This window comes from Candoia aspera, chromosome 1 (assembly GCF_035149785.1).
Source record: "Candoia aspera isolate rCanAsp1 chromosome 1, rCanAsp1.hap2, whole genome shotgun sequence".
Lineage (NCBI taxonomy): Eukaryota > Metazoa > Chordata > Lepidosauria > Squamata > Boidae > Candoia > Candoia aspera.
The window spans coordinates 152,900,370-152,923,241 of NC_086153.1; the positions used below are offsets into that span (position 1 = coordinate 152,900,370).

At 43.0% G+C, this 22,872-nt stretch overlaps 1 protein-coding gene across 1 annotated transcript in view; it reads left to right on the forward strand.

Moving 5' to 3' along the window:
- Positions 1–22,872, forward strand: part of PLCB1 (phospholipase C beta 1) — a 496,305-nt gene that overhangs the window by 290,884 nt on the left and 182,549 nt on the right. The window lies entirely within an intron of this gene.

Sequence of the window (22,872 nt, forward strand, 5' to 3'; positions counted from 1 at the left end):
GTACCCTATGCAGTCACATTCAGTACTTGGCATCACAGTATTCTGGGGATCTCTTCTTTCTCCCCAATTTAAAGCCCTTTGGATCAAGTTTGCAAGGTGTCTTCCAAACACTTTCTTCCCGATTCTTGTGGGATATAGTCCATCGCTTGCCAGGAATTCCTCATCTCAGAAACGTATTCTATAGGTAATCCTCACTTACCAACCACTCGTTCAGCAACCATTCCAAGTTGCGAAGCCACTGAACGAGTTGTACTTACGGCTGGTGCTCAAAGCTCCGGCTGTCGTACCATCCCTGCAGTCACATGATTGCAATTTGGGTGTTTGGCAACTGACTCGCACTTATGATGGTTGCAGCACCCCGTGATCATGTGATCGCCCTTTGTGACCTTCCCTGCCGGCCTCCCACAAGCAAATTCAGTTGGAAAGCCAGCAGGGAAGGTGGCAAGTCGCTCTGGTAAGTCACCCCAGCCTCCCTGGGCTTGCATGGTGCAGTGCATGTTTTCCCCGGCCACCCTGTGCTCGTACCAAGCCAAGCCTCCTTCCCCTGGCCTCCCTGCACTCACACATGGCCTCTGTCGGGCCTCCCCTACCTTCCTGTGGCACCCCCCTGTGGCACCCCTGTGCTTCTTACCTGGGACTCCAGCTACTTCCTGCTTGATGACCCGTGCATCTTGGGGTTACGATGGCAACTGGGATTGCCAGGATTGTTGTCACTAAATGATGCGGTCATGTGAAGTTGTGCTTTACGGCTGCATCACTTAGCGATGGCAGTCCCAGTCCCAACTGCCATTGTAACCAGAGCACTACCAGAGCACTATGTTCTACTACATAGAATGCAAACTCTTCCTATTGACCCTATATGCATAACCAGTTATTTTCTCTCTATGTGCTTCAAAAAGAAAACCTTTCACCCTCCTGCCAAGTGCTTCATAGTCCCCTGCAGTGTCATCAAAGCTGTGTCTGGCTCTGTCACTTTTTTCCACATAGATCACTAACGAGGGATAATTGTCTGTGGTATTTAAAGAGCCTTGGGAAACTTTCTGTCACATCTTGCATGTGTGCCCAAGGAAAGGAACCCACTTGTCTTACCAGGAGGTTTGGTTGACAGAGTGCTGCTTTGGGCTGTCTCAGTAGAGCAGGGTTTTTCAACTGGGGTTTCGTGCAACCTGAAGGTTCCACAAGAGGTCACTAGGGGTTCCCTGGGAGATCACAATTTATTTAAAAAATTATTTCAAATTCGGGCAACTTCACATTGAAGAGGTAAGTTTCATTCTTTATTTTTAGTTTAAGAAAACTACCCAGAAAACTAATATAATAATTTGTAACTTCTGGCCTATATTTGAGCCTGAAAAGTGCAGGGGTTCCCCAAGGCCTCAAGGGTTCCTCCAGGTCAAAAGGTTGAGAAAGGCTGCTGTAGGGAGCCTTCAGTCACTACTAAAGGTGCTTCATCCTCTTCGGGTCAGAGGCAGGAATCCCCTTGCAGAGCCTGTAGACTCTCTTCCTCAACCCATGTAATGGTTGCCCTAGCCCCAAATACTCAGACTCACAAGAGGCTGCTAAATGAAATCTGATTTATTTAGAGTACTAAAGGCAGATACAGAGAAAGCTGAGAATGAGCAAAAGCGCGCCAAATACAAACTTAAACCCTTGGTGCAAACGTATCCCGCCTCCCTCGTAACAGTCCCGCCCGACACAGGTGCTAGCAATCGTCAGAGTTGCTAGCCTGGGAAAGTAACCTTGAGCGCAGTAGATAATACAAATACATTCCAAAGCAAAGCCAAAAGATAACCGTTCCCATCCTCCCGAGAAAGATGAAACACGCATCCAATTAATGACATGCGAAACGTTACGATGCATCAAAGACATTGAAACGGCGAACATGACATACCGCCCTCCTAAAAACACACTTAGGGACCCGGTTTTGTGGGATAAGCAGAGTGGAAGCGGGCTACCAAAACAGGGGAAGCCACATCTGGTGCAGCGACCCACTCAGGATGAGGGAAATGTTTCCAACGAACTAAGTATTGCAAAGAATTGCGAAGGCGTCTAGAGTCTAGAATTTCTTTAACTTCGAAGTGTTGCTGACCATCAATCATGATGGGGGTGGGAGGTGGAGGTTGACGATGCCATCGGTCAGAAGGAATAGTCGGTTTGAGTAAGCTGCAATGAAAAACAGGGTGTAAGCGTTTAAGGTTATGAGGCAAGTCAAGTTTAAAAGTCACAGGGTTAATCTGAGCGATAATCGGGAAAGGACCCACAAACTTAGGCGCAAGTTTCTTTGAAGGTTGGGATGACTTGATAAACTTTGTTGAAAGGTACACAGAGTCCCCCACTTGGAATGCCGGTTGGGGGGCCCGCTTCCGATCAGCATATAGTTTATAATCTGCTTGTGCATCTGCCAATGCCTTTTGAATCATTGGCCAGGAGTCAGCCAGTTGTGTTGTCCAATCATCTGGAGTGACTGCACCAGCCGGAGGTTGTGGTAGATCAGAGATAGGTACAAAGTCTTTACCCAGGGCTACCCGAAAGGGGGTTTGGCCAGTGCTTTGATGCACTGCATTGTTGTAAGCCACTTCAGCAAATGGTAGGAGGTCTACCCAATTGTCCTGCTGGTAATTCACAAAAGCTCGAAGGTACTGTTCTAGAGTCGAGTTAAGCGCCTCAGTGGCCCCGTCCGTCTGAGGATGCCAAGCCGTGGATAGGGCTTGTTTCGTGCCCAACAGCTTGAGAAACGCCCGCCAAAATTGCGAGGTAAATTGTGTACCTCTGTCCGAAATTAAGCGGGAGGGACATCCGTGTAACCTGTACACGTGTACAAGGAATAGGCGAGCCAATTGACGGGCCGACGGAATGGACACGCAAGGGATGAAGTGAGCCTGTTTGGAGAAATAGTCTTTGACCACCCAAATGACCGTTTTGCGTTGGCTGGGCGGGAGCTCGACAATAAAGTCCATGGAGATTTCCTCCCAAGGGGAAGAAGGGGCTGCCACCGGTTGCAGCAGTCCTTGGGGCTTGCCCACCTTGCGCTTGGACATTGCACAAACAGTGCAGGAGGCAATGTAGTCTTTGACATCTTTACGTAATGTGGGCCACCAGAATTGCCTCCGAACGAGGTGCAAGGTTTTTACAAACCCGAAGTGACCTGCAAGTTTGTCATCGTGTGAACGGAGTAAGACATCTTTTCTGAGGCTTTCAGGGACGTAGAGGCGGTCGGATTTCCAAGCAAAGCCTCTGTCAAAAGTAACATTGTCTTTATTTGCAAGCAACCAAGTATCCGTTTTCAGTTCTTTTAGAAACTTTTGTTGCAACTGGGAGGGAATTGACAAAGGACTTGGCTGAACAGCGCTTGTAGTGGGCGGCTGCTGCGCGCGCGTCTGGCTTCGCGTCACAGCCTGCATGCCCAATTGGGGCGCCGTCCATAGGGTGCTTACCACATCTGGCGCTGCCCCAGAGTCCTGAGGTTGCCTTGACAAGGCATCAGCCAAGAAGTTCTTTTTCCCTGGAATAAATTTAAACTGAAAATTGAATCGGTTGAAAAATTGAGCCCAACGAACTTGTTTGGGGCTCAGTTTTCGAGGGGTACTAAGAGCCTCCAAGTTTTTATGGTCAGTCCATACTTCAAAGGGATGATTTGCCCCTTCTAACAGATGCCTCCAAGCTTCTAATGCAGCTTTTACTGCAAATGCCTCCTTCTCCCAAACATGCCAACGCCTTTCAGTCTCAGAGAATTTGCGGGATAAGTAGGCACAGGGCTTGAGGCATCCTGCCTCATCCTTCTGCATCAACAATGCCCCAATAGAATAATCGGAAGCATCTGCCTGTACAACAAACGGCTTGGAGGGATCAGGATGCTGTAAAATTGGCTCTTTGACAAAAGCTGCTTTCAGGCGCTCAAACGCCGTTTGACAAGCAGGCGTCCACCTCAACAGCGCTCCGGGATTCTTGACTCTCCTAGTATCTCCCACCCCTTTGGTTCGCAGCAGCTCAGTTAGGGGCAAGGCAATCTCAGCGAATCCCCTTATGAACAATCTGTAATAGTTGCTGAACCCCAAGAAACTTTGAAGTTGCCTGCGGGTGCGGGGACTCTCCCAGTCCATGATAGCCTGCACCTTGGCAGGATCCATTTCTATGCCTTTATCAGAAATTCTATACCCCAAGTAGTCAATTTGGGTCTGATGAAAGGCACATTTCGACAGCTTAGCATACAATTCAGCCGATCTGAGTTTACACAATACTTGCTTTACCAGAGCCACATGCTCTTTCATGGTTTCAGTATAAATCAATACATCATCCAAATACACAAGTACACCTTTGAACAGATGTTCATGCAAAACCTCATTGATTAATTGCATAAATACCCCAGGGGCCCCAGCCAACCCAAACGGCAACACCTTATACTGGAAAGCTCCCAACGGGCAATTGAATGCGGTTTTCCACTCATCCCCCTCCTTGATCCGTACACGATAGTAGGCTTCTCTTAAATCCAGTTTAGAGAAGATCTTGCCCTTGGCCAGATGTGACAACATGTCCTTTATCAATGGCAAGGGATATTTGTTGGAAATTGAGACGGCATTTAATCCGCGGAAATCCGTACAAAGTCTCAATGTCCCGTCCTTTTTTGGGCGAAAAAGAACCGGCGCCCCCACGGGTGAATTTGCCGGCTCAATAAATCCGCGCGCCAGGTTTTTGTCCACAAATTCCCTCAACAGAGTTAGTTCCTTCTGAGTCATGGAATAAATTTTTGGTTTAGGCAATTGGGTGTTGGGCAACAGTTCTATGGCACAGTCCGTCTTTCGATGGGGGGGCAACTGATCGGCTTCCTTTTCACCGAATACATCAGCAAACATCCAGTACTCGGCCGGCAAGCCTTCCAGAGGAGAGGCCGGGTAAGGCGGAGTCGCAGCTGCCGCCACCCCCACCATCTCCTCTGGGGCACCCTTCCCCTCGGCCGCTTGATAAAACCCATCCCTAAACGTGATAGTTCGGTAGACCCAGTTTATGTGGGGGTTTTGCTGCACCAACCAGGGTACTCCCAACACCACCAATGGCCCCCCAACCGGAGCCACCACAAAAGACAGCTTTTCCTGGTGACTGCCCAGTTGCAAGGCTACACGCCCTGTGAAATGGGTGACCGGTTGGCCCCCTGCCACGGACCCATCCAGCTGAGTAAAAGCGATGGGTCGCTGTAAAGGGAACGTGGGGAGCTCCAAAGCCGCCACCACGTCGGGGTGCATAAGACAGCGGGAACACCCCGAATCAATCATGGCCCATACTTCCACAGTCTTGGATTGGGAGCCCAATTTCAATTTCACCATGAGTATGCGGTAAGTGCCACTCACCGATGGAGGCTCGCGCCCATCCTCTACCACCTGCCCAGCGGCGCCCTTTAGAGCAGGTGGCTGGCGTTTCCCGCCGGCTGCGGGATTTCGGTCTCCCCCTCAATTTCGAAGAACATCACATCGTCTCCCTCGGTTTCAGCCACCGCAGCTTTTTGCTTCCTCGGCAATGCAGGGGACTTTGCTGGCGGTTTTCCGGGCCGTTCCTCCACCTTTGCCTTCGGGCATGCTGCCACTCTATGCCCCTCCTTACCACATCTCAGGCACAAGCCTTTTGCGTACCGCTTCTCCCGCTCCTCGTCCCAGGGTCGTTGTCCCGGTTTCCCCCCGGTGGTCGATGGGCGGCTGGGCTTCACCTCCCGCCCCGACTTGGCGGTCCTCCGCTGGGCAAAGATCTCCTGTGCATGTTCAGCCCTCCCCGCCAGCAGGATCCACTCATACAGCGTGTATGGGTCGTCCCTCCCCAGGGACCAGCGCAGCACCTCTGTATTCAAGCCATCCTTGAAGAGCTCGATAATGGTGGCTTGGGACCAGTCATCCACCTTCCCAGCTAGCGCTTTAAACTCCAAAGCATAATCGGCCACTGATCTGAACCCCTGCTTGAGTTCCTTCAGGGCTCGCTTTGCTCTCTCCTTTGCTAAGGGGTCCTCGAAGTGTTGCTTCAACGCCCAGAGGAACTCCTCGAGACTGTCCAGTTCGGGCGCCTCCGACTGGCACATCTGGACATACCAGTCTGCCGCCCTCCCCTTCAGTTTGGTGGCAATGGTGATGATCCTTGCCTTTTCCGATTGGAAAAACGCCCCCCATTCTTCCATATAGGCTTTCGCGTTCGTCAGGAAGAACGAGAGTTTGGTCGGGTCCCCATCAAACTTGACAGGGAAGTCTCGCATGCCGCCTCCCGCCGCGCTGCGCCCCACCACCGGTGCTGCCGCGGCTTGTGTTCCCCTAGCTTGGGGCGGCACGGGGCCCCGGGGCGATCGCCCTGGCGATGCTGCGATTTCCATCCGGACCGACTGGTCCCCTTCGCGCCTCCGCACCACCCGTCGCCGTTCCGGGGACAGCCCCTGGGAAGAGGGGGTTGAATGCCTTTGGCTTGATTCTTCCCGGACCTCTCGCAACGAGGTCACATCCAAGCTCAGCTGTTTCAATATAGCCTCCAACGAATCCATTTTGGACTCCAACACTCGGATCCGATCCGGAGTGGGTGAGCCCTCCGTTGGCTGCACCTGCACCACGTTGGGGGACAATGGGTATCTCTGCCTCCAGGAGGGACCCCCCGCTGCCGTGGCATCTCCTTGGGTCGTATCCCAGGTGAGCAGCTCGCCCGGAGAGTTTACGGTGGTCTCTGGGGCCGTTTTCAGCCCCCCGGCTTCACTCTCCGACTCGGAGCTCGCCTCCTCTCGGATGGCTGACAGCTCCCCACCTTGGGACGGTCGGCCGGACTGCCTCACGGTCGAGTCCGGTTCCCCTTCCTCCATCATCATGATGTCGGGTTCAGTCATCGCGGGCTCTCTCCCTCACAGGGTTAGACGCTTGTCTTTCCTGGACAGGGGCCAGCGGAGTTAGGAACTTAGATTCTCAGCTTTATGTAATGGTTGCCCTAGCCCCAAATACTCAGACTCACAAGAGGCTGCTAAATGAAATCTGATTTATTTAGAGTACTAAAGGCAGATACAGAGAAAGCTGAGAATGAGCAAAAGCGCGCCAAATACAAACTTAAACCCTTGGTGCAAACGTATCCCGCCTCCCTCGTAACAGTCCCGCCCGACACAGGTGCTAGCAATCGTCAGAGTTGCTAGCCTGGGAAAGTAACCTTGAGCGCAGTAGATAATACAAATACATTCCAAAGCAAAGCCAAAAGATAACCGTTCCCATCCTCCCGAGAAAGATGAAACACGCATCCAATTAATGACATGCGAAACGTTACGATGCATCAAAGACATTGAAACGGCGAACATGACAACCCAGAAGGCTTGGGGCAGCTATTAATCTCTGTATCGCTTGTCATCATTTATTGATAGCTCTCAAAACAAAAGAGTAGACTTCACTCTGAACCTTTGGAAACTTGGCAAATGTCACGCTGATGACAAGCCTTTTTTGTTATGATTTGGTGAAAAATAACCATGCTCTGTCAAGAGGGAGGACTAGCTTTCCCTACAGCTTACATTTTCCTTTCTTGGCCCTTCCATCTTTAAATACTTACATTCTTTTGGTGGGAATGAGGAAATAAATGACAATAATGGTACTCTATCTAGGATTGTGACAATTGTTTGTGAGATTTATTTATTTGTTTGTTTGTTTGAGAAAATCTTTTGGCAACAATGGCCTGGTGCTTTTTCTGAAAGCAGTTTTGCTGTAGGAAAAAAAAGATCATTTTTAGTAGGAAGTTACGTTATATCCTGCTTCTTTTGATAAAGACTTTTTGCTTAGAGAGAAAGGGCTATAGTTACACAGTATATTATTCTTTAGAGCTCTTCTTTTAAATACAGGTAACCACTAAAAGCCATTCCTGATGCTCAGCACAATTAAGTCCATCCTGGCTCCTTTCCATATCTGGGGGGAAGTTATATTATGGATAGTCTTTCCTTTCAAGTAGCCGAAATAGTGATTTATGTAAGGCGATTTGCATAGTGACATTTGTCTTTACAATACTGGTCAACCTTTTTGCCTCCTCTGCTTAGGCACTTCCACCAAGATTCACTGATAAATTGAAACGTTTTATGAAAATTCAGTCTCTGCTTTACTCAGATCCAGTTACAGCAATGGGATACAACAGCCTTCCTAATGTGATGCTCTCCAGGGCGTTCAACTACAGTTCTCATAGCCAATACACTGAAGTCCTGCACTTAATTATATTTGCCTAATGGCATAGCCAACAGCCTAGTTATGGCATTCCATCTGAAAGGAAACTTACGTTTGCTTCTTACATATTATCCTTCAGGTGTGTGATGAAAAAGTTTCTGTTCCTCTGAGTTTGTAAAGTTTTGAAACTCCTCGCCAATTTTACAGATGTGTAATTGTCGCGAAGGTTATTTCTTGCTCTATGTTTGTATTGTCACAAAATACTGTTCTGTTCCTAATGCTGTTTAGGAACTTGGTAATCAGCTGCAGCTTCTAGCTTTGTCCTGAGTTCTCAAGATTGATCAAACGAAATACAGCATACCAGGTCTTTCTTGCATTTTTTTTTGTTATATTTAGCATAACAAGATAGCAAATACCAGTTTCACTCAACAGTTGACTTAAGCAAGTGTAAGTCAGTTAAGTTATACAAATAGAGCTACAGTTCTCTCTCATTCTTCTGTCTGCCTTAAAAGGAGGTTGGATTCCAGTAAATTACTTTATGACTGAACTACTGTACAATTCAGAGATTAACTATCTGTCTACTGGCAATAGTGCTTCTTCTGTCGAAATGGCAGTGTGGCTTATCCAAACATGAAGTTGTTGCTGAATTCCCCAAAGAGTTAATCAAGGGCTTTAGTTAAACTTAGTTGGCAACGTTTCATAGCTAGCAACACTTGGGTCTCTGTTCCAGTACCTTCGGTTCCTCTTTTCCCTCTAGATATCTGCTTCAGGGAGACAGATTCCATGCTGTGTCATCCCCCTTGCATAGCAATCCCTATGCTGATTCCTTTCTGCTGTCCTTGAATACCTCTGGAATCTACATACCTTCAGCAGCCCAAGATTACTTAATTCCATATTTGCTTGCTAGCCATATTTTCTTCTCTTTTCCTACCCCTTCCTCCAACGTATATCCTTGCCAGCTTCTACGCCTATTTCTATTTTTTTCATTCCATGACAGAGATTTGAAACTCCTTACTTTCCCCAACTGAGGTTATCAGCCACAAGTACAGTTTGTATCCCTATGATGGTCATGTGGCAGGATGGCAGATGGGGTTTACCTTCTCCAGTCCATCACAAAGAGCTTCATGAGTTTCCTCAAGCTCCCTCCCAGATCCCAACACTAAAATTTGGGGGCATTTGTTGTTGTTTGTTTGTTTTTTATAAGGCTGAAAAGCAGGTTTCATCTCTGACTCCTCCAGTGACTTCACTGCATCATCGACATGTCTCCTCCAGTGCCTGAAAATGATTTTTTTTTAAAAAAAATTGCAGGGTCTAGTTGCAAAAAGGTTGTCTGCCTTTGATCCGTAAGAAGCCTTTGGGAGTGGCTACAGGGTAGTTCTTAGGTACTGTGTCAATTGTATGCTGATGACACCCAAGTCTATTTCACTTTTACATCTGAACCAGGAAAGGCCATGCCAGTTCTTGACTAGTACTTGGATGCACTAGATCAGTAGACTGAAATTGAATGTTGAAAAGACAAAGACTTTGTAATGAGTTATCCTAATCTCTGATAATTGAGAAATGTAACTGTTGTGCAAGGGGATATCTCCTTGGAAGAATAAGTATATTTATATATCACGGCTGTTGTTATATCTCCAGTGTTCATGATTGGATTGCTCTAATGTTATAATGTATTCTATGTTTGGAAGTTTCAGCTAGTACAAACTATGGTGGTGGACACATACACATACATTTCGGCTTAGGGTACTGGATTGGCTGTCAGTTTACAATTAGACCAAGTTCAGGATTTGGTGGATAACATTTAAAGCCTTGAACAACTCAAAACAAGGTTCCTCTCTTGTTTTAGAGATTGCTACAATAATAAAAAATGCTATTAGTGGTGTCACCATTTTCTTTATATAGAAGTAGGAAAAACAACCCCCCCCAGCTTTTCAGTGATTGTCCCTGCAATCTGGAATGCTCTTCCAATACTTATGAAACCCCCCTCTGTGCTTTTTTTTTTGCATTAATAGATTATGTCTTTCAGAGCTTAGGCTTCTCTTGCTGAGGTTATGTTGCACTAATTTTTTAATTAATATTGATTGTCTGCTAGGTTCTTCTGGAATGGTGTGATTACAGCAATATAATGATATTATTGTATGAAGTGGTTTAGAAAAAAAATAAACAGGTACTGTTCAGATCATTGCTCTGCCTTACCCAGAGCATTATCTACTCCACCTGACCAGAGCACTCCAAGATAGTAATAGGGAACCTATGATCCTCCATATGGTGCTGAATTACAACTCCTAGCAGCCTCGAACATCTGGGAGGTTCATGTAGACCTTTTGCCAGCCCTGAAGCCTGAAAACCTTTTAAATGGACATGTTGTGTGTGTGTGCATTGCATGTGTGGCTTTTCTGTAATGCATTTTTCCATCCTTGAGCTACAGATACTTTCTCCCCTTCCCACCAGCCAAAAACAAATAAGTGAAAAAAATGACCTTCACCAAATCAGTTCCAATTTGGGTGAAGCGCCTTGGAGAACATAGATCGTTTAGGTGCTGTCTTTTTCTATGGAAAAAAAAATACTCTCCTATATTGAGACAGATGTCTTTGAGGATAAAATGTGATGCACATCGTAAATGGGAGAAGTATATTCATGAAGTAACAGACCTCAAAATCCATTGGTTCACAGCAGCATTGAGCTACATAATTTGTTGCTAGAGTTAATAGGAACAGCATAATGTGAATTACAGTATGCAAACAGAGTACAAAAGGGAAGAAAGATGAGTGAGTATGCAGCTTTCTTTATCAAGTTTGAAATTTGTTGTTTGGAAATCACATTGGTTATTTTAGGCCAAATTGCTTATTTTCTTTCTATAAATAAATCTGATAGAATTAAGGAAGAAATGAAAAGGATTTCTCATGTCTTCAGTTTAAAAATGTCCTGACACTTTTCTTGATTCAAATCTGCCTCTGTTTCCTCTCTGTTTTAGTGAGTCAAAAATTGTGTATATACTGTGTGTGTTAAATGTATACCTTGAGAAAAAGTATCTTTAGCACAATGTGCTTGGGAGAAAATGTGTGGTAAAATGTAAGCATTTAATTAGTACATATTGTGGATTTTAAAATGCAAATTAACATGAAAATAGGACAGAATATATTTGTGGATAGATGTGTTGGAGTTATATGAACAGGAAATAGGATGATTCACCAACCTTTTGGGTTGGTGGCTATATTTTGAGAACAAGTTGTAGGCATTCTTACAGAATGGCTGCCATGAGACCAGTTCACAAAACATATTGGCTGTTGCTTCCTAAGATCCCTCAATTTCCCTTTGTTATTCTGGGGGCAGATTGGCACATTTCCAATGAAAGTGCTAAGCTTCAACCACATAACACTTCTATTTTCTTCGGATTCTGATATGTCCTTAGATTGCTTTCAAATGATGTATGTGCAAATGGAGCTTGCTTCTCTTTCCATTCAAACTTTATCTACATGTGATGATATTGGAAGCTTTTGATAGCAATTTGCAGAAAATTACTGTTTACCAATTCACATGTACCAAGCAAACTAGGGTTTATCTATATGCTACTAAAACTCTCATATCTGTAACCTTAAACTGGGTGAAATGGTGCATCGTAGGCCAACAATTTTTGAACCAAGGACCTCAAATTGGCTCACTTACAGAATGCATTCAAAATCTGGGACCCATGACTCCCATGGGACTGAAATTTGGCAAATTTTATAAAACATTTATGACATAAAATTATCATAAAACCTTTTATGACATAATACAAAATGTCATAAAACATTTGCTGTGGTCAGCTCCTGATGTTTGACTGTGCTATACAGTTCAACATTGGCTGCTTTCAAGGCAGATAGATCTCTGAAGGCCTCCCAGGATTTTTAAGATATTTTCAAGTAAATTAGAAGTTCTGCCATTGTTGAAGGCATTGAGGAATCTGGTAAGGAAATATCTCTGAAACGATTACCAAACAGGTCATGGGTTGTCTAGTGTAAATTAAAATTTGCCCACAGATCAATATCTCAAGCAAGACCAAATCGTGTTTGGTATCCTGGTTCCTGGGCAAACACTGTATTATTACAGAATAGCTTCAGAAGGTTCATAACTCTTTTTTTACATAGTTGTTGGTTTTCTCTGTCTGAATTTTTATCTTATTCTGATAGTAGACAAGCCTTCTCCAGCCTGTGGTCCCCCTCATGTATTGGGAATGCATTTCCAGAAGCTGCAGCAAGCATGTCTGTGCAAATTACTTTGACCCTGCTCTTCTAACATTTTACAGATGATGGTTGTGACTGATGTTTTTGTGGCATGTTACTCATGAAGAACTAGTGTTTTTTAAGTGTCTAATACTCCCTTCTGTCCCATTACATCCTGCTAATTGGAGCTGCCGGTTGTCATATGATCTTTTCTGCTCTCTTAACCTTGCTGCATCTGTGGGGCAGATATTGAAAGCTAAGACAGACCACCACCAGCTATTTTTCTACCAACCTAAAGCCTCCCAGTTTGGCTCTCAAGCTTTGCCCAGCAAACTTTCCTGTTCCTTCCTCCATTGTCTCTATCCCTTTGGCTGTAAACAGAAGCGTAGGAATAGCTAGGTACTTACGTACCTGACAGCTTTCCCCCTCTCTTAGCTTGCTGCTTCTTTGCCCTGACATTGTTGTCCTTCTCAGTAAAAGAGAAACTGGCATGCACTATGCCATGTATATCTACTGCCCAACTGAATTAGAAAGCAAAGCAATATAAAGATTAAGAAAACCAAATGTAATGTTAGCCTGAATGCTACTTAAAGGCAAAGATAGGAAGGTGGGAAATAGATTTTGTTTTCATGGGCTCAGGAATAAGCTCTGAATAGTGTACTAGAAAAGTAAAGAGGAGATTAATTCTAGGAATGAAGGCAATGGCAACTTAAAGAAGAACAAGGAAGATAGGGACATTTCAGAGACAATAAAGAAGAGAATAGTTAAAGCGATGGCCTTTCCATTGATAATATAAAGGAGTTAAAGTTGGACACTGAGGAGGTGAGAAAGAAGATAGTCACTTTCAAATTATGGATATAGAGATCTTTATTAAGAATACTGTGAACTGGAAGAAGAGCAGTCAATCAGCCCTGGACCAAATAAAGGCTGACTCCCCCACGTAAGATGATCAGCAACTAGAGTCTCACATACACTGGTGCAGGCTTTCATGGCTGGCATCAATCAAGCAGTGACAAGCTTTTTGCCTGAATGGCAGTAGTACAGTTTTCTGGTGTCCTGATATTTTGCCAGCATCTTCAGAAGTAGAATGAGCCACTTGTAGTGTACTTCTTGGCAGCTCTGAGGCAACTGAATAGGAACTGACTAGGCTGTAGTACTTTAACCTAGCAAGCTGATCTCTGATTGGTCCATGTCATGAGAGTCCAAGAAAGCCGGTTCCTGATTGGGTCCTCATCTGGGTAGACTTCCAGTTGGTCTGTTTTGATGAAACTGAAAGTCTGCCTCTGAGGATGCCAGCACAGCTACTGGCAAAATGAGTTGAGACATCTTGATAATGCTCTACAAGCTAATGTGTATTCTGCTTGTGACATCAGGTGGGCAATGCAATCCAACAACAATAAATATACTTCCGAAGACAGACAAGCCCCAGTAGGAAAGGTGCTTCTCCTTTGTATTGAGAAAGTTGCAGACCATATTGGAAAACTATTAGAGAAGCACAACCTAAAAACAGTCTGCAAGCTAACAAAAATTATCCAATTACCCAAGGATGACAGAAATACATTCTTATCATCAGGAGTCTACCACAGCCCTTGCAGTTGTGTATAGGTATATATTGGAACCACAAAACACAGTATTAATGCTTAATTAAAAGAACATGAAAGGCATTACCATCTAGGAGAACGTGAAAAATCAGCAGTAATGGAACATGTGCTGCTTTATTTTGGACACAAGGTCCAATTTAAAGAAACACAAGAACTGTCAACCATGTCAAACTACCATGTGTGGTTATATAGAGAGTTTATCAAGATCCATACATATGCCAACAACTTCAACAGGAAGGAGGAAAGTTTGAAAATCAACAAAGTATGGAACCCAGTTTTATGCCACACCAAGATTAAACAGTCTTTAACTAATCAAGAACAAAAAGCATCTGTAACAGCCCCTTCAGAAAGAAAACCAGCAGTAGCATGATTGAAAAGCCAGTCAGGATCCAGTTCTTCTGGAATTTCTTCCAAATAAGCCAAATGGAAGTCTACCTGGATGAGGACCCAATCAGGAACCAGCTTTCTGAGATCAGCTTGCCAGGTTCAAATACCTCAGCCCAGTCAATTGCCTGAAGTACAGTACGAAGCACCTCACTCTGCTTCTGAAGATGCCAGCCACACCTGCCGGTGAAATGTCAAGGCACCCAAAAACTAGATCATGGCTATTCAGCTCAAAATTTCATCACTGCTTGAGAATCTCACATAGATTGGGCATGTGATGTGACTGAACAGTGGACTTGAAAATATGCTTGGTAAGGGTTGAGAGAAATAGAAGACAGCTGAAAAGGTGGACAGGAAGGAAGAAATTAGTGGAATGTACTTAGAAGACCTGGGAGTTAGTATTAAAGTCATAACAAGATGTCAAGTATTGATCCATATAGTCATCTGTACGGCATCTAATTATGTGCACATTCTATTCCATATTTCTGGCTCAGTAAGGAAGGCTGTTATCTGCTTCTATCTCCATGTGTGAATGAGAAACATTGTGACATAATGCTGATGCTGCTGAGTGAAGTGAAGGAGGAAGATGCTGCATATTATGGCAATACACTCATACTCATGTTACTTATCTAAAAGAGAAACCCTAGCCATTACAATGTCTTGCTAATGCTTCTTGCCCAAAGAAGAGAGTTAGGTCTTATGTTCTCATGCCACTTCTGTCTGAAGGACAGAGACTAGTGGTTGTGACCAAATGCTGATACTGTATGATAGGAGAGAAGAACTGGCCTAAGTAAGTCCCCCAATTTGCTGTCAACCTGAAAGAAATTGGCTTCTGTGCCATATTTTGCCAGTCATTTGCATAAGATAGATACTCTGTATTTTTAAAATATATGTTCTGTCCTATCAAGTTCAAGTTTTCCTCCTCAGGTGGACCTTACTATCTGCATATGCTTTTTAGGACATGGGGTGAAGACTGATTGCCCCTGGCTTCTTTCTGTCTAGAGTGTTTCTCTGTGCTATGCCTGCCCATTCTCTCTCAGGTGTTTTTGTAGTAAATCAAAGCCATTGCACAGTTAGTAGCCACTGTTTGGGGATAAGAAAACAAAGAGCCCACTGAAGAAATTGTGAGTTATAGATAATAGATAAGCAAAAGGAAAAACTGAAAAGTGGTGAAAGAATCAAAGCTTAGCTAAATCTAAAGGGTTATATGCATAGCCCTGATCTATAAGGAGGGACAGCCTTCCAATCAGAATTCTAGGCACAGAAATTTGCTAAGGGAAATGTCTTTATGTTAATCATTTAGCAGTCATTTTCACCACTTACACTGATGAATGGATATTTGACTCTCTTTTCTCCCCATCAGCTTGCACAAACCTGAACAATCCAATCCACCACTATACTCAATGCACTGAAAGTATAGGTCTTGTTTAAAAATATATATAACTGGTTTGTTGTTAATGAACACACTTCCCCCTGTTATAAATGCAAACCAAGAATAGTTTCCCTTGGGAGAAATGCTGTGTGAGAACCATGCCGTAGGTATGTGCCACCTTCCCATGGTTATTCAACTATATTTATTTTGATTAGACTTAATGGTGGCATATCTCTCAGATTATTCTCTAGTGGCTTGACTTTCTGCCCTTTTTGCAATTAACTGTCATTAGGCAAAGGGTGTTTTTCTGACACAACTCTTAGGCTTACTTTTATGGTAGCTTCAGGCTAACAATTTTAAGTAAACTTTGAAAATAATGAGAAATTGCAGATAGATCAGCACTAAAACATGGCATAGGACAAGTGCTGAGTAAACCAGTTGGATTTTGGGACATTTAAGAAAGTCAGTGTTTTCTGAAATCTCTTACAAAATATCCTGATCAGCATTTTTTTACATGTGGGTCAGAACTTAGCCACCCAGCAGATTCTGCAACCTTTCTAAAGACGGCATTGCAGTTCTTGGCATCTTACTTTCATTAAAGTATGGGTTTAGATAATAATTAGGGGGAAAATATGTGCATTTCACTGACCCAAGACAAGCTTCTTAAACAGAAACTTTCAGATAATTCCACTCCCCCTTTTTTCCTCCCCTCCTATAAATTGTTATTGTTTCTAGTTCTTTCCTTATCCTTTTCAGTCTTAGAATTTCTGTCTGTTGTTGGGTTTCCTTCTTCTGTGAAGTTTTGGCCATTTGAACTGAAATTCCTCCTCCTTGCTTGACATCATCATCATATAAGTTCAGAAGAATCAGGGGCATTGGAGTAGCTAAGTGTCCAATCATGGTTTAAAGTGAAGAACCTTAAGAAGGGCAGATTTGCAAGGGGCTCAAAGTTAATGATAAATCCTTAGCCCAGGATGGCAAACTGAGCACATAAGGAAGGCTGCCCAGTCAATCTTCTCTATACTGTATGGTATTTCTAGGCAGTTACAGTCATCCTTTCTAAATGTGTGTCTGCACATTGAAAGTTTACAGTATGCAATTGTATGGTATGTCTATAAGGATAAATGCCCCCCCCAAATGCTTTTCTCCTCTTTTCATGAGATGTTCTTCTTTTCCCATGGACAATTTTACCATCCTTACTCAAAGGGAGATGAGCCTGAATTTTACACAAAGGAAGGTGACTCCAAATTTAGGACAATCCATCCCGCCTCCCACCCTTGGAAGAGTACCTGTATCTATTCTGTACAGCTATGCTGGTCTTTGACCATAATAAAGATTTGATTGATCGATATTGGACAGAGAAAAGTTCTGTGCAGTTCCAAGCTTTAGCGCCTTACTAATGTAGCATTTCCAGTTCTCACTGGAATCAGTTGTGGCAATTCCTTTCTTCTGTATAAGTTGTGCATGAGTGTGTGTGTGTGTGTGTGTGTGTATAGAATGAAGTTTTCCATTTATAAAATTAAGTGATTCCCCCAACAGCATATAACAAAAAATTACATCTCTGGGATGCAATATTTGCACACATACTTACACTCCAGCAGGAACAGCAAAAAAGAAGATAAGAGGAGATAAGAGGAAGGGATAATTGCATTTTGAAGGGAAATAAAACACCAGGGAAAATATAAAACTGGATGGCGAAGAGGCAAGTGGAAGAAGTACCGGATAGGTGGATCAGGGGAATAAAGGAGAGGGAAGACTTGCTTAGGCATTACAAAAATATTAACATTCCTCAGGCAAGCAATCTTTCCAAAGCCACAGGTAATCTTCAAAAGCATCCACACTTTTCAGCAGATGTCTCCATTGTTCTATCAGGTAAATATATTGTGTCTTTGAAAAAGCTTCGGTTTAGAATGAGAGACCCCATCTTGCCTCCATTATTGACATGCCTAAAAGGATGATTGTGCTTCAGAAGCAGCTTATCCTGCTTCTGCCACATCATGTCGTAGGGTTTTTGTGAACAAGGACCAGGTATGAAGGAGGGGGGAAGTAGGTCTATTTTACTGGAGTCCCTGAGAGCCCAGATTCTGTCAGTATGGAGGCCTTATTAAAACGAAAAATTGTGAGTAAAACATAAATCAAGATACAGTATATTTGTAAGAAAGTATTTCCCAAACATTGTTTGGTTATCGGGTCTCCAAATCCTGGGAAACCTGCTGGAGCCAATAAAAATAGGGTTACAACTGAATAGGCATGTTTTGAACGGAAGTTTGAAAAATGGACTATTTGTACAAGGAAGGGTACTAGGAACTCTGGGAGAGAATATGTTCACATAGCTACCTTCTTCTAGGATTCCAGTTCTAGCTTCCTGTATTTGGCTTCTCTTGAAGGGATTCTGGAATTGTGTACTTTGAAAGAAGGTTAGAGATACTTGAATGTGTCACTTCCAGAATTCCTTCATTTGTCCTGCATTTCCTATAGAGAAAAGGAATTGCTACTGGGCACGGAAATAAGAAGACTTATTAACTGTCACGAAGAGGAGAAGAGAACCGTACCGAGGCTACAAGAATCGGTTACAGTCATCCTTTCTAAATGTGTGTCTGCATGTTCAAAGTCTATGCAATTATGTGGTATGTCTTTAACAGTGCTGAGTCCTTTCTTTGAATGATGTATTTCTTTTATCTTGGCAGTGCATAAATGGCTACCCCAGGGATAGTAGTGGGAACCGTGTTCCTGATAAATTTACAGACAAATCTATGGAATCAAATGTTTAAGCCTCTGTTCTCCATTTTGCTTAGATGAAGTGTATTTAAACAGTGTATTAAAAAGTTGACCCTCTGCTCAACTTCATGTTGTATGCCAGTTATGCCTTTTCCTGGATTGAAAGACCCTCTGGTCAGTCACTCATGCCCTGGTCATCTCCCATATAGACTACTGTAACATGCTATACATGGGGCTACCCTTGAAGAGTATCTGAAAGCTACAGCTGGTCCAGAATGCGGCCATGCGGGCCGTCTTAGGTGCCCCAGGGTCAGCACATGTAACACCTTTGCTGTGAGAGCTGCATTGGGTGCCAGTTTGCTTCCGGGCCCAATTCAAAGTGTTGGTCATTACCCTTAAAGCCCTGCATGGCTTGGGGCCAGGTTACCCGAGGGACCGTCTCACCCCATGACATCGTCCCATCCCACCCGATCAGGCAGAGAGGGCATGTTCCGGACCCCATCCATGAAAGAATGTCAATTGGCATGACCCAGGAAGAGAGCCTTCTCTGCTGAGGCCCCCGCCCTGTGGAACACTCCTCCCCAGAGGTGAGGCAGGCCCCCTCTCTCCCGGCCTTCCAGAAAAAGCTGAAGACCTGGCTCTGCCATCTTGCTTGGGGCGGGAATGGGGGTAGTCAGTCTTGGGTGTGGCTAGCGCCTTAAAGTGGTCCTCATATATTTATGAATTTGAATTAGAATTTTTACTGCCATCTTGATGCCATTTTATGTTTTATATTTATATTTTATGTACTATATCTTGTTTTTATTGTATTTTAATCTTTTTTAGCTTTACTGTAAACTGCTCAGAGTCCCTCTTTTGGGGGAAAGGGGTGGTGACAAAATTTGATAAATAAATAAAAGAACTTTTCTTAGTTCTAATATATATATATATACTGTTCTTAGTTCTAATATATATATATATACTTAGTTCTAAGTATATATATATATATACTTAGTTCTAATATATATATATACTCCCATATATATATACTGTGTGTGTGTGTGTGTGTCTGTCTGTCTGTCTCCCCATGCAGGACTGCCATGTTGGGCAGTAAAAGAGAACTCCAGGAACACAGGAGGGTATACAGTGGAAGCAAACAAAAACAGTCCTCCAGTTTTTCAAAACAGACAGAGAATCACAGAGCAGAGAGGGAGGTTGCATTTCAAATGAAATGCTATTCATGCTTAGTCTAAAAACAAATCCAATTATTGTCATTAGAATGTGAGTTGTAAATGTGTGAGGAATGTTCTGTTTTTACACCAAGAGTATTCTGAGGCGCAACCTTTTTTGTGTATAATCTTTGTACCATTTAGTGTCACAAGGAGCATTAAAACATATTATTAGCTCTTCAAACCTAGCAATGTTAAAGAAACAGCTGGTTATTATGGAAAGTGAAAAAGCAAGACAAGACAGGGTGAAATGTTGGATGATCCACAGCCTTGATAGGAACCTAACACTAAAAGGATTGCCTTGTTTCTTTTACTTTTGAAAGAATACAAATCCAAGATGATAGACCCACCTTGCAAATTAAATATTATTATCCCAGTATTATCCTATGTGTTGTAACAAGAAGAAATAGTTTTGTTTTTGTTTGTTTGCCCAACTTCTAAATGACTCTGGGTAACTTGCAACTAAAACTTTCTTCACTGTAGCCCCCAGTCTTTGGAATTTCCTCCCTCTTTATTTTTTCCCAACCTGATCCTCTCTAGATACGTTGAGCTACCGAGAATTTCCATGACCATCCTGCTGGACTTTGTAGGAGTTTTAGTCTAATATATCCAGGGGGAAAGGTTTAGTTCCATGATTCTACCGTTCTGACAAATAATGATCACCTTTATCTATTGGTCCGTCTGTACTGATAATTTCTTTCCTTGATTTGGCATGTATCTGTCTGATAGTTGATTCATCGTTACATTTTCATTGCTGCTTATAAACGTGAATTTTAATGACTGAGTTTAGATTTTCTATTTGAAATTATTCTGTGCCATTCTGGATTCAAAGTGACAAATGCTTGCACACATACATATTGTTGAGAAACATTTACTCCCTGCTATGTATCTCTCTCCTCCCCTTTTACCTCTGATATGGGTATACTTAGTGTGGCCAGAAATAAAGTGCAGTAATAGATTTGCATTTCACTAAGAGAGATTCTGGGTTGCCAACTATGCTTTTGTGCAAGATATGGAGGATCTACAAGCTGTAGTGCTTCTGGTGTATTTTAATAGCTCCCTTTTTAATCATACTGGCTTCATTTCTTTTGGCATTTGTAAGGCAAGTTTGATATTAGAAGTAATGCCCTGATTTTTCAGTGGGAGAGAGGAGAGTTAGTTGAAAAGATTAGATGCAATTTGGAAGGATTGAACGTTAGGGAGGATAGGGAAGTACGAACTCATTAAATTCTTAATCAGAAAACCCCTCCTGGTTTAATTTCTTTGAATTAAAAGAAATATTTAATCTGCCAAATAATTATGGTTACTCTGACCTTTATTTATTACAAGGAGTGTGCTTTTCTCCAAATAGGATTCCTTTTTGGTTTAGGAGAAAAATGCAAAATTACTTAGGCATGCAGACAGTTTTTCTTAGAATGCTACACAATGGGAATAGGTCTTTGCCTGTTTCATGTGTCATCAAAATCTCATGGTGAGACTGAGTCACCTAAAATGCTTTAAGTTAGAAATAGGAGGAGGATTGCATGGAGTCATTTCTTCCCCATGGAAGGTTTTCAAACAGAGCTGGATAGCCATCTATCAGGGATGGTGTAGTGAATCCTGCAGTGTGCAGAGGGTTGATGATGTCTTAGGTGCCTTTCAACTCTGTGGTTCTGTGGTGGAAGAGAAGAAATGCAAAATGGTTAGCTAAGCAGTGTTTGGCCTGAAACATCAGAACTGTTCTTAAGTATCTCAAATGTTGTCTAGTATTGTACAAAGGTTCTGTCTTAAGCATTTCTAATAATTTTGGAGTTGCCAAGTATACAGTGAACTGATAAAGGAAGGTTCTATGTCAAGGAGATTGAAAAGGAATGTATTTGCATTGCTTCTAGAACAATGTTATGAATTGGCCTTTGTTGTGAATTTCAAGGAAGGAAAGAGGGTTATTTGGCAAGATGATAATTTGCAAGACCAAATATTGAAGGAGAAGAGCAGGGAAGCATACAAATAATAAGCCCCTTATTTCAAGATTGGATTACAAGGAGGTTTTCCAAGCTGTCAGCGTAGATGTGGGAATAAGGGTAAGAAGTGAAAGAAGAATATGCTACATGCAGGAGGGAGAGGGGTTCTGGGCATCTGCATTTTTCAGAGCGTGGGAACCTTTAATTAAAACATGTGATTGCTGCTACTTCAGTGAGACTTGACATGTGACCAACAGTTCATAGCGTCCAAATTAATCTTCACAGTTCTTGATTATCCATAGCAGAATCCCGTTCCCTAAATTGGTGAATTGCAGTTTTATAAAACATCCTAGCTGGGAGTTGTTTTTCTCATATGGCATTTAATTCACCATTTACTGCTGTGTTTCCTGCATACTTTTGCTTTCTCATGCATGCTGCTATCACTGTAATATAAGGGTAAAAATTAGATCAGACTTCCATCAAAAAAAAAAAAAGGAGTAGCAGCTACCATGGGGAATTAATTCTGTGACCTCCACAATCATCTTAGAACAAGTATATGCTCCCTTAAAGTATGTTTAAAGTCTATATTAAAATATGTCAGTTGCCTGCTGGATAATGTTGCTCCAATGGAAATCAGGTTGTTAAATTATCATCAAGAGGTTTATTCATTAACCTTCTGAAAGAAGGTCTGCACTCCATGGCTTTTTTTTCTTGCATATTAATAAAACAAAACTAATGTAGAGGCTCAAAATGATTTATGAACCAAGAAGCTCCTAATTCAAATATCACCTCTGCCATGGGCTTACACAATTGAGGCAATAATACAAATCCTCCTTATGGTTTTAAGTGTATAAGATATTTGACTGTCAAAAATTCAATATAGGTGTATGTTTATGTTGTTACTAATGGGACTGTACTTCTTGTTATTCATTCTGGTTTTTACTTTGTCTCTCTCTGCCAATCCAGATCATTTCTCACTCGCCATGCTTTCTGCCCTCTCCTGTTCCATACCTGTCCATAACCCTGAACATTTCTGCTTGTTTGGTATACTTTCCACTAGGCTTGGTTGTTTTCCTGTGGGAATGTTTAGCCCCTTCAAAGCGAACCTTGAAGGGAAGTGCCTCTGGATGTACCGGTTTGGTCTAGTGGTTAAGGCAGCAGGCTAGAATCCAGGAGGCGGAGAGTTCCGGTCCTGCCTTAGGCCTGAAAGCCGGCTGGGGGACCTTGGGCCAGGCACTCTGTCTCGGACCAGCTCACCTCACAGGGTGGTTGTGGGGAAAATAGGAGGAGGAAGGAGTATTAAGTATGT